Here is a 12,888-nt window from a genome sequence, read left to right as displayed (position 1 = left end):
ATTTCAGAACTTTATCGGTAGCCTGGAATACTTGTTCAAGAGAACACTGTTCTGGTACAGGAGGAGGAAAAACTTTCTTGTAATCTAGACGTGAATGTCTATCTGAAGTTCTCGTTCTACCTACATACGCTATTCTGGTTGGGTTCTCGCTATATACCTCTTCGTTTGAAGAGTCATTCTCTTTCTCGGCTACTCTCTTTTCTTCCTCCTTTTGGTGTATACTTATAATTTCTTTACGAATCTTTTTGTACATAGACTCTATACAATTTTGTGTTCTGTGTCATTCAATTTTCCTCATTCCCTCCTTGTGCCCTACGTTTCCTTCAGGAAACATCAATATTCATGATACCATCTATCTGTTCATAGAGCATCATTTGCTCGTCTCGAATCTTCTTGGAACGGGACTTAGGACTTGGAATACAAGAGGTAGCGCACAAGCCGCAAATCGCAGGGCCACATTGTAAACATAGGCAACAACTGAATATGACCATTACTACTATTCCTAGGAATGACAATACTTTCCATCCCCAGGCAGATATTATACTCCAGAGCCAACCGGACCATGTCCAGGTGCCTGGATTCTGGTGAAACTGATGGGCTATTTTATGAAGTCTGGTTATAGCTGAATAAACAGACGGTGCGTTATTAGGAATGAAAATGCAACAACTAGATCCGATGACTCTACAAGCTCCGCCCCTATCGGCCAGTATGACGTCAAGGACAAGGCGATTTTGAAGGACAACAAATCTCATAGCAGATTGTTCTTCGGTTAAGTTACCTAGAGCGGAAGTAGTCTCATTCACTACTGCTTCAAGGGTTCTAGTTAGCCTACGTATTAGCTTACTATTCTGGACAGGACCTATGAAGAAAAAGAAACCTTTATTGAAGTCTGTATACTGTTCTAAGGCAGTTTCAGTTTGATCGACAATTGGGGACTCGATCTCCCTTCTATGTCTGACGTGTACTAGATGTGTATTTCTGTGATAATCGGATGGGGCTAGGAAAACTGGTGGCAGTAGGAAGGCAATGTAACATGTTCCATCCCAATCTAGGGGCAGACGAACATATGCGGTCTGACCACATACAAAATACGAATGACGTGAGGCTTTGAAATTAGACTTCCCACTGTCGTTATAATCGACCACAGTAGTACAATCACTGTGTCCTAGATGTACTGAACCATTCTTCCAACACATAATTCGCCTTTGACTGGTAGGACTGTAATAGCAGGCAAATCTGGAGTAGTCTCGGACTGAACATTCAAAACCATGAAATTCGAGGAATAATTACCTAGATCATATACTTCATTTTCTAGATCTAACCCTGTTCTATGGGAAAGACCTTCCTTGTCTGGGAAACATGTTCTATTCAAAAGGGACTTATCGTCTGAGGATGATGTTAACGTAAACCATGCTCCACACGAACCATTATGTGAAAACGGATAGGGAAAGAGTGGCAGAACTCCCTTCTGTGTCTGGAAAGGGGGGAGTCGACCACACACCCAACAATTAGTGGCATTGCTAGTCTGGTGTGAATAGTGTAACATTCGGATAAAAGTATTGTTGCGCATGGCAAGTCTGTAGGATAACTCGTGAGGGGGTAGTTCACTAAAAGTGTGCTCTACTGTATCATTAGAAGAAAGATGTACATGTGAATCAATAGGAGGAAAATATACATGTAAAACATAACTTATGCATGTAACCATAAGACTCAGAAATAACATAAACAATAACGTGATTACACATCTGCTGCGCAGATTTTTACAATAACGTATTTTCTTAGAGTTTCGTCTAACTCTCTCACTATGGGGGTCTATCTCATACATGTCAGGAACCTGTCTAACCGCTTCACCCGAGAGGGACTTAGACGATTAAACTGTCTGACTTACTAGACCGAAGCTTTAGTTTATACTCCTGCTGCGGAGTTTTCTCTAACAGGGGGAGTTTAGAGTCAGTATCTGGGCAGTCCTTGAAAAAAGTCTTTGGACGGAGTACATGAAAACGCTTGACTTGACTGGAGTGGATCCATCCCTTGCGGCCCTCCACTTTTATCGCGGTCCTTGTGGTCATCAGAACGAGTTTCGGCTCTTTCCAGCGGGGCTCCAGTGGACTTGAACGATCAAAGTTCCTTATTAGAACGAGGTCGCCTGGTATGACCTCGTGCGGTTTTACTTGAGTGTTGTCTGGAAAGGCAGCCGCAAACTGTGAACGACAAGAGAGTAGTGCAGACATCAAGGAAGCTAGGTAATCTGTCAGCATATTACTGTCAACATCAGTTATTTTACGTGGCATTGGTGTACCCCACATGTTCGGGGGACGACCGAAAACAACCTCGAAAGGTGACAGACCTGAACGGGAGTGAGCGACCATTCTCATGTAAAAAAGGGCGACTGGCAGTGCTACCATCCAATCTACGCCTTTTTCTGCGCAAACCTTTGCAATGCGGATTTTCAAAGTCTGATTATGTCTCTCAACGAGGCCAGCTGCCTCGGGGTGTCGCACACAGTGGAACTTCCACTGGTACCCTAACAGAAGAGATACTTGTTTCATGAGTTCGGATGAGAATGGCTGGCCGTTGTCTGAATACACGACCCTGGGCAAACCATAGCGAGGAAAATACTCACGAACCAACTGCCTGGCAGTGGTCGCGGCAGTGTAATCTGGGACTGGATATGCTTCTGTCCATCTGGACAAAGCGCATACAACTACGAGGACATACTTGAAACCTCGGCATCGATCCATCTGAATATAATCCATCTGGAGGACTTCAAAAGGGTGGTCAGGAGGATGGAATCCACCTTGTTCCACCGGAACACCTTTACCTGGATTGAATTGACAACATATCATGCAGGTACGTACTTTCTGTTTGGCTGCTGCTCGTAAATGCTTGTTAAACCAAATATTCTGGATGCTGTCTAACATGGCTTTCTCTCCTAAATGTGCTGGACTATGTGCGGTGTTAATAATGACTTGAACCATAGAGTCGGGGAGAAACCATGTGGCTTTTCCCTTCGTCAACCATCCCTGATCTGTCTGGATCCCTCCTTGTTCAGACCATTTCTTGATTTCATCGGGAGTAGCATGTGTCTGTATGTCTAGTACATCTCTTGTAGGGCCTTTAACTGTCATACAAGTAGTCTGAGCTGGAATATCTGTCTTTGTCGTGTTAACTGGAATGTCTGGAGTCTGAGCTGTAAGCTTGGCTGTTCGATCTGCTAGATCGTTACCTTGAGAAATAGTGTCAGTAGCTTTCGTATGTGCTTTACACTTCATAACGGCAATGGCTTTCGGTAAATGTATTGCTTCTAACAGAGCTTGAATGAGGGGGCCATGCTGAATCTTGGCTCCATGAGAGGTCATGAAACCTCTTTCTTGCCAGAGTACTCCAAAATCGTGTACGACTCCGAATGCATAACGTGAATCTGTATATATGTTTACTTTCAGGTTCTTCGCTCGTATGCAGGCTTGGGTCAGAGCGACGAGCTCTGCTGCTTGAGCAGACAGGGTGTCAATACGATGTGTTTCTATAACTTCAGTTTCAGTAGTCACTGCATACGCGGCTACTAGTTCTCCTGTACTTGTTCTCATACATGAACCATCCACATAAAGTGTCAGGTCGGGATCAGGTAATGCAATGTCTGTCAAGTCTTGTCTTGGCTTTGTCATGATATTAATAACTTCCACACAGTCATGTGTGGCAGGATTCGATGTAATCGAGGGTAACAGTGTAGCAGGATTTAAAATGTTGCAGCGTCTGATTTCTATGTGTGGCTGAAACAGTGTCAGTTCATATCCTGTTAAACGTGCAATTGTCAAGTGCTGAGTCTGTGTTCGGTTTAAAAGAACTTCCACGGAATGTGGAACTTGTACTGTCAGGGAGTATCCTAACACTATGGAATCACTTTGTCTGATAGCTAGAGCTGTGGCTGCAACTGACTTGAGGCACGCAGGCAGAGCCTGGGCTACTGGATCTAATGTGCTAGAAAAATAAGCACAAGGCTTGTGTTGTCCTGCTTGATCTTGCGTAAGGACAGACAATGCTGTACCATCACGTTCAGTAACAAAAAGTGTAAAAGGCTTGTTGTAGTTTGGTGTCGCTAATACAGGTGCATTACATAAAGCTTTCTTTAACTCATTAAAAACAAGTGTATGTCCCTGGGTCCAAGGGAGGACAGTCGATGTCGCTGCCTCCTGTGTCGTTAACTGTATCAGTGGTTTAGCTAGATATGCGTACTGAGGAATCCATTGTCTGCAGTAAGAGGTGAGGCCGATAAAAGCTCGTACCTCCTTCTGTGTCTTGGGCTGTGGAAGATGTGCTATTAACTGGATACGGTCAGGTGTCAACTGTCTACCCCTCTTGGACAGTAAGTGTCCAAGGTATACCACTTGCTGGACACAGAATTGCAGTTTTGAAAGGGACACCTTGTGCCCCATCTCGGCCAGAAAATACAGGACTGTAAGTGACGCACGTTCGCAGTCACGTTCTGTACGGGCTGTGATTAATAGATCATCGACATACTGGAGCAGGGCAGTGTCAGTTGGCATGTGAATACTGTCTAGTTGTCTTTTAAGTGCTTGACTGTAAATACTAGGACTTTCTGTGAAACCTTGAGGAGCTCGTGTGAATTTATAGCTTCTTCCATTTAAACAGAATCCGAAAAGAAACTGGCTGTCTGGATGAATGGGGACACTAAAGAATGCGTTCTTGAGATCAATAACAGTAAAGAACATAGCTTCAGAATCAATGGCAGTCAATAAGGAAGAGATATCTGGAACCACAGGGTACTGGGGTATGATACATTTATTAAGTTCTCGAAGGTCAATCACTAATCGATATACTGGAGGTGCATTTGGATCAGTACATTTAAGAATCGGAATGATAGGAGAATTACATACATTGGAGTCAGTTTCTAAAACCACTCCTTGAGCAATGAGCTCGTCAATAATTTTCGATAAGGCTGCTACATCCTCGGGTGGCAATTTGTACTGTCGGATTCGTGGTAATACAACACCTTGCTTCAGAGTGACACGATAGGGTGTAATGTGCATACAACCTACATCAGTTGGACCTTGCGCCCATAAATGCTGTGGTACATTCAGTAATCTTGGATCAAAATCTCGTAACACATAATGACCTTTAAAATCACGTAAAAACAATCTCACACCTTCTGGGGAGCAGCATATTACCGCTCCTAATTCTTTCAATGTTTTAATACCAAGTAAATTTTCGGGACATGATTTCGTAAGTAACTAGTCTGTAGTTCGGGACAATGGACCAACTTCTAGGGAAACTGGTTTCGATATTTCATTAACAATAGGCTTTCCTGAAAATCCCAGGGAAACGTTTCTTGAGCCTGAGAGTGGAGCCCCTGGAACCTCGTCATGACTGATGGTAGTCCTACTTGCCCCTGTATCAATCAGAAACTTTCTGTCTTTCCCTAATACTTGACTGTGTACATAGGGACCCTCTTGATCTACAGGAACCTCGATGAGAGGCAAGCCAACCTCCCTCTCCAGGCTGTTTCATGAATACTGCTGATATTCTGGATAATCTGACTGTGCATACTGGTACATCTGTTGTGTAACGTGTTGCGTGGCAGCTATAGGCTGCGGTACTGTAACTGTCTGTTGTGCGTTCTGCGGTGGCTGGGAATTCTGCGGGACATGTTCTTGTCTAGGAGGACGTGGTCTCTCTTTCGTCTTACCTGTGGCTATGTTGTGTTTCAGAACTGCACATTCGTTTATATAATGACCTGGCTGTTTACAGTAATTGCATGTCCCTTTAACAGGAGCTGTAGAATGACTAGTCTGACTCGGACCCCTCTTCTGACTATCTTGTGGAACGGACTGTGCAACTAGTACTTTCATTTTCGTGTCTTTCATACGTCTCCTTTCGTGTTCTTGCTCTTCCCTGATTCTGTTCTGGTGGTACTGCAACATCTGGAGCATCTGGGACGGGGTATTAGCTTGCCAAGTACTTTCGACTTTCAATACTCTATTCTTAACTTGCGGTAAAGAATTCTCAACTAGTTTAGTAACAAAAAGATGTGGATACGATTCACTACTTGTTTTCAGACCGCTATTAATAATGAAACATTTCTCAAATCTGGAATAAAAATCACTAGTATCTTCGTCTTGTTTCTGTTTACAGGCTGAGATGGCATCCCAATCTTCCTTTTTCGTGGCTAGTAATCTTGGCAAGACTTGTATTAACAGTTCGGGCAACTCTTTGGCTTTATCCCCAAGACCAGTACCTGGGACTCGTATATTATCTTCGTTCTCTAACGCGGTCCAATCTATCTTTTTCTCTCCCACCTCCCATTCTTTTTCTTTAAGTTTTTCATATATGCCCGCAGGCAACAGGACCTTTAACATTTTGATGATATCAGGATACGTGTATTCTCCCATACGGAGCATGTCTTTTAACTCTCGATGGAACCCTGCTGGATCTTTATCGTGACAGGGTATTAACTTTTTCATTTCTAGTAGTTCTATTTTCGTTATAGGGGTGTAAACAAATACTCGTTCGAGATTACCCCCCGCTCCTTTAACTGGATGCACTTCTCGTAACGGATTCTGTCTGTCTATGTAGAACGGAGGTGAAACAGGAACAAAATGCGGAGTCAGGAACGTTCTGTATTTGTGGCGCTGTTCTAAAATGACGCTAATTAGATCGGTACCTAGACATTTCCATCTATTTAGTAGTAACTCGTTCAATACGTTGTATAAGGGACCTGGATCAGAATGCTGACTCTCGTACAGTGTAATGAGGTGCTGGATCATGTACATACCCACCAGTCGCTGCTCGGCTGGGGGCAGTTTCAGAAACATTTGGGCCACTACTTTGTCTGGAAACGTGGCAGAATCACTAGCCCATCGGACTGCTGATCGGGCTAGTTCTTGTTCATGCATGGTACTAAGCTCACTGTAACCTATTCGTAATTTCAGAACTTTATCGGTAACCTGGAATACTTGTTCAAGAGAACACTGTTCTGGTACAGGAGGAGGAAAAACTTTCTTGTAATCTAGACGTGAATGTCTATCTGAAGTTCTCGTTCTACCTACATACGCTATTCTGGTGGGGTTCTCGCTATCTACCTCTTCGTTTGAAGAGTCATTCTCTTTCTCGGCTACTCTCTTTTCTTCCTCCTTTTGGTGTATACTTATAATTTCTTTACGAATCTTTTTGTACATAGACTCTATACAATTTTGTGTTCTGTGTTTTCCTTCTGCTATATTGTCACTCCATCTTGTCAGGACTTTCATATCGTCCTTGTTTTTGTCAGGATAATCCTGTTCTCTTATTAAACAATTTATTAGAAATTGCAATATCATGCCTTGAATCTCGACTTTCCTGTGTGCCATAGCTTCGTGAATACTTTCTGGATTCTCCCCGGTTTGAATAAAATGGTATATTCTGTCTAGATGTGGTTCCATATTTGATATGGTAACCAAGAAGCTTGCAACTCGTCGTAAACGTATGGAATATATTAACATGCTATCTTCGCCTGGTACTGGATCATGTCTACAATCAGGTCCACACTCAGTAAGATACTTTCTGAGGGCGTCATACGTAGCCAGTTTTGGCGTACGCTGTAACGCTACATCTCTCAGCGTCCGTCGCCTTGTTTGAGGCGGGGTGATAGGAGTACCTCCCCCTGCACCTCCTGAACTGGAATCGTCAACTAATACTGAATGTGCGGGTGCTGGTAACGTGACTGGCAAAGTAGGAGTACATAATGTGGGTTGACCCTGGGGAACTGGCACATGAACAGGATTCCCGGGACCAACAACTGGAGGCACAGGAATTACATTATTAACAGGGGGCTGGACTTGAACTTGGGCTGGCGGGGTAGGATCTGTATTAGCATATTCGGGAACAGTGTCGTCTAAATAGGAAGAAAGAAAAATTTCGGCTGCAGTCGGTTTATGACGCAGCTTGGTCGGGACCAATGGTGGCGGTAAATTACGGGATATTTCCGGGGTCGCCTTCGGCAAACCCTCGGCAAGAAGAGGATACATACCTTTAATAAGGGCATTTCTCTGCCTGTCTGACTGTTCTGCTCTAACTCGTTCACCTTCTTCTAGTAATTCCCTTTCTTGGGCTTTTTCGGAAGATTCTCTACTTAATTCTGCTTTTCTGAATTCTTTCTCGGTTCTTTTATGGGATTCTTTACGCCATAACTCTATGGCATCTTTCTGGGACTGTCTGGCTTTCTTTTTCCATAATGCTTCTTCTACTCTCATGATGCACTCGGCATCCCATGTTCCTGAAACAGGCCATCTATATTTCTCTTCGAGATGCTTGGTATAATCAACCCATAAATCTAGATACAGTATGGCATCTAAGCCATGCTTGTGATACATGAAATGTCCAGGACTGTCCCTGGGAGGGACAGGAACTGATTCTTCGAGTAACCCTTTTCTGGTTTTTATCTGACGTAATTTCGAAAACAGCGGCATATTTGAACCGTACTTGAACTTGAACACAATACACAATGAACACAGTAATGACTAGAAAAACAATCATTCATACCACGACATCAAGAACACATTAATAACAGTTCGAACAGAATACTACCTGATACATTGAAAACACAATACTTGACTTTCTCGAGAACGGACTTACTAGAATTACTGGATGCACTGCTAAAACAGTACAGAACATACCGGTCTCCTAAAGAGACACGTCATACCGTATCCACCTAGGTGAACACGTCGGACCGGATCTGTGTACCCAAACCCGTCGGACTGGGCATAATTAATGAACACCCGTCTAGATACCCCCAGCAACGGTACTCACCGGGAAGCAAACTGAAGGCCTCGGACTGGACTGGACTGCTACGACGTCTGGTTACTGCTACGCACTACGCATGCGCCTCGGGCTTCGGGCTTCGGTTACAGGTGGGCCTCCGGATACATCGGACCTTGCTCTCTCGGCTTGGGCTCTGGTCGGAACGACCCGCCTTCCTCACCGCCTAGTCTGGATGCCGGACCGCAGTCTCCGTCTCCTCCGTGGGCCTGAGGGAGACTTGAAGCAGAAATATCTGCACGTGCACGGTAGAGTTCCGTCACGGCTGTAGAAGGGTCAGGGGGCCTGCGTTACATCGCCGGCGCGTGGGGAAGGGGCTCGTTCCTGTTCGGGCGTCATTTATGTGGTAAATAAATAATTAATTACCGGTACTGTTTTTCTATACATTAACTAAAACAGATAGCTCAATAAATAAGAGCTAGGATCCGTGATATCTGAGTCAGAATGGGCTTTAATCGGATGGCTCGAGCCTAAAGACCATGAAATGACAGGCAATGGAATGGAATGGCAGCTGCAACGTCTCATTAACATTATACAGTATATATAGGAAAACAGTATAATTGCATTGCATACAGTAGGCGTAACAAGTGACAAACGAAAGATAAGAACATATGGGCGTACAATAGAAGGCGTGCACAGGGCGTGCACGGAGACATGTGATGAAAACGTCACAGAAGTGTCTTGAATGGGTGGATACATGGAGGGGCTACCTGGGCAGCTGGAACCTTTAACCTACTGGTGCACGCAAACGGGCCATGACGTGTAACTGGGGAGAGCTGGGGGCTCTGACTTCTGCACTAGAAGAGGAGACTAAAGTCTGGGATGTCAGGACGACATGTACCTATAGCATATCTGGTATCTGGTGTTTGGAGTACATGTTGATAGAATCTAAATGTCATCAGGGCAAAGGCTACTTGACACTAAGGCTGGTGCATGCATATATTCTTCATGTATTGCGTGTGCTATGGATCTTCTATGGATATTAATTCAGTAATTCTCTTGCAAGGAGACAAAAAGACTAGACTATAGATGAAGATGTTTATGTGGTTCGTTAGCTTAGGAATGTGAAGCCGGGGAGCTGAACTGATAACTAGAGGCATAACATATTCTTGGCAGACAGGCAGGCAGGCCAGGCCGGGCACCGCGCTGCTTGGCAGAAAGTAAGCGAAGGGTCAGGAATACGGGAGGGGCTGCATCGCTCCTCAGAGTGTTTTCAGGAGACTGGAGCTTGAATCTGGTGTCCAGGCCCTTATGAGGCCTAGAAACGGGGACAACTCGATGAATTAACGTGCACAATGTAAAACGTTGGCAACATAGGCCTAATACTCGTTGCTTTCACGAGGACTGGATAACTGGCATATTTAACGTTGGACACAACTATAATTGCGTCTTTATTCGGGCAAGGGGGAATATATGCATATCGATCATGCACATATAACATATAATGGGGAACACGTAGGGACACATGACAAGGCAAAATTCAATTTTCCTCAAAGCCTTGCCTCCTCTGCATCCCCCTGGACAGGCCTCACCTCCTCTGCACTCCTGGACAGGCCTCTCCTCCTCTGCACCCCTGGACAGGCCTCGCCTCCTCTGCACCGCTGGACATGCCTCTCTTCCTATTCACCCCTGGACAGGCCTCTCCTCCTCTGGACCCCTGGACAGGCCTCACCTCCTATGCACCCCTGGACAGGCCTCTCCTCCTCTGCACCCCTGGACAGGCGTCATCTCCTCTGCACCCCTGGACAGGCCTCTCCACCTCTGGACCCCAGGACAGGCCTCTCCTCCTCTGACCATGGACTGGACTCTTCTCCTCTGCACCCCTGGACAAGCCTCACCTCCTCTGCACCCCTGGACAGGCCTCTCCTCCTCTGCGCCCCTGAACACGCCTCTCCTCCAGTGCACCCCTGGACAGGCCTCTCCTCCTCTGCACCCCTGGACAGGCCTCTTCTCCTCTGGACAGGCCTCACCTCCTATGCCCCTTCCCTGGACAGGCCTCTCCTGCTCTGGACAGGCCTCTCCTCCCTTGGACAGGCCTCACCTCCTCTGCATCCCTGGACAGTCCTCTCCTCCTCTGCACCCCTGAACATGCCTCACCTCCTCTGCACCTCGGGAGAGGTCTCTCCTCCTCTGGACAGGCCTCACCTCCTCTGCCACTCCCCTGGACAAGCCTCTCCTCCTCTGGACAGGCCTCACCTCCTCTGTCCCTCCCTTGGACAGGCCTCACCTCCTCTGGACAGTCCTCACCTCCTATGCACCTCTGGACAGGCTTCTCCTCCTCTGGACAGGCCTCTCCTCCTCTGCACCTCTGGACAGGCCTCTCATCCTCTGCTCCCCTGGACAGGCCTCACCTCCTCTGCACCCCTGAACAGGCCTCTCCTCCTCTGCCCCTCCTCTGGACAGGCCTCTCCTCCTCTGCCCCTCCTCTGGACAGGCCTCACCTCCTCTGCAGCCCTGGACATACCTCACCTCCTCTGGACAGGCCTCTCCTCCTCTGCACTCCTGGACAGGCCTCACCTCCTCTGCACCCCTGGACAGGCCTCTCCTCCTCTGCACCCCTGGACAGGCCTCTCCTCCTCTGCACCCCTGGATAGGCCTCACCTCCTCTGCCCCCCTGGACAGGCCTCTCCTGCTCTGCACCCCTGGACAGGCCTCTCCTCCTCTGCTCCCTGTACAGGCCTCACATCCTATGCACCCCTGGACAGGCCTCTCCTCCTCTGCACCCCTGGACAGGCCTCTCCTCCTCTGCACCCCTGGACAGGCCTCACCTCCTCTGCCCCTTCCCTGGACAGGCCTCTCCTCCTCTGCACCCCTGGACAGGCCTCTCCTCCTCTGCTCCCTGTACAGGCCTCTCCACCTCTGCTCCCTGTACAGGCCTCTCCACCTCTGCCCCCTGGACAGGCCTCTCCTCCTCTGCACCCCTGGACAGGCCTCTCCTCCTCTGCACCCCTGGACAGGCCTCACCTCCTCTGCCCCTTCCCTGGACAGGCCTCACCTCCTCTGGACAGGCCTCACCTCCTCTGCACCCCTGGACAGGCCTCACCTCCTCTGCACCCCTGGACAGGCCTCACCTCCTCTGCACCCCTGGACAGGCCTCTCCTCCTCTGCACCCGTGGACAGGCCTCTCCTCCTCTGCCCCTTCCCTGGACAGGCCTCACCTCCTCTGGACAGGCCTCACCTCCTCTGCACCCCTGGACAGGCCTCACCTCCTCTGCCCCCCTGGACAGGCCTCTCCTGCTCTGCACCCCTGGACAGGCCTCTCCTCCTCTGCACCCCTGGACAGGTCTCACCTCCTCTGCCCCTTCCCTGGACAGGCCAGACCTCATATGCACACCCCGGGACAGGCCTCACCTCCTCTGGACAGGCCTCTCCTCCTCTGGACAGACCTCTCGGTGCTTCTCACAGGACCCCTCGACTCTTTTGTCCCCGCCGCTTCTCGTGCCCTGCTACCACGGTACTTCACTTCCTCAGGAGGTGACGAGGCACACCCCATCCCGGGGCCCCCAACGGTGCCACAGCTGCCAGCAGCACCCACGGATGAGACCCGGCCCCCTGAGAGTGAGAGTCACTGGGGCGGGGCCGCGGGCAGGAAATGAAGCGTAACCTTGCAGCAGTCTGACTCCAGAGCTGAGCAGACTCTTTTAAGATCCTGAACTAGCGCTGAGAGCTCAAGGGCATTTGTTTGCGCTTTATAAATGTAAAAAATAAATAAATAAATAAACTATTACCTCACTGAGCCATCTATTGAGGGAGTATCTGTATCCCTTCATTGTTGGAACTTGAACTGAGGCCAAATAGAGATTGAGCAACAGATAATGTGTAAAAGTGATTTTCTTCCCCATGCTAATGTACTACTGTGTCAAGTGCTTGCTGAAATACTGATTACAAATGTATGCATAACTACGATTGAAACTAATAAAAAAGAATTAAAAAAAAAAGTAGATGATACTAAAGTTCGATTTGTGGTAGTGTGGTCGAGCAGTTAGGCTTATCAGAGTGTAGTGCGATCAGCATTTTGTTGTAAATGAGACAGGCACTCAAGAATAAATCCGAGACCAATTTACAAAAATAACATCA

Source organism: Lissotriton helveticus, chromosome 1_1 (assembly GCF_964261635.1).
Source record: "Lissotriton helveticus chromosome 1_1, aLisHel1.1, whole genome shotgun sequence".
NCBI classification, from domain to species: domain Eukaryota; kingdom Metazoa; phylum Chordata; class Amphibia; order Caudata; family Salamandridae; genus Lissotriton; species Lissotriton helveticus.
Note: the sequence above shows the minus strand (reverse complement) of the source record.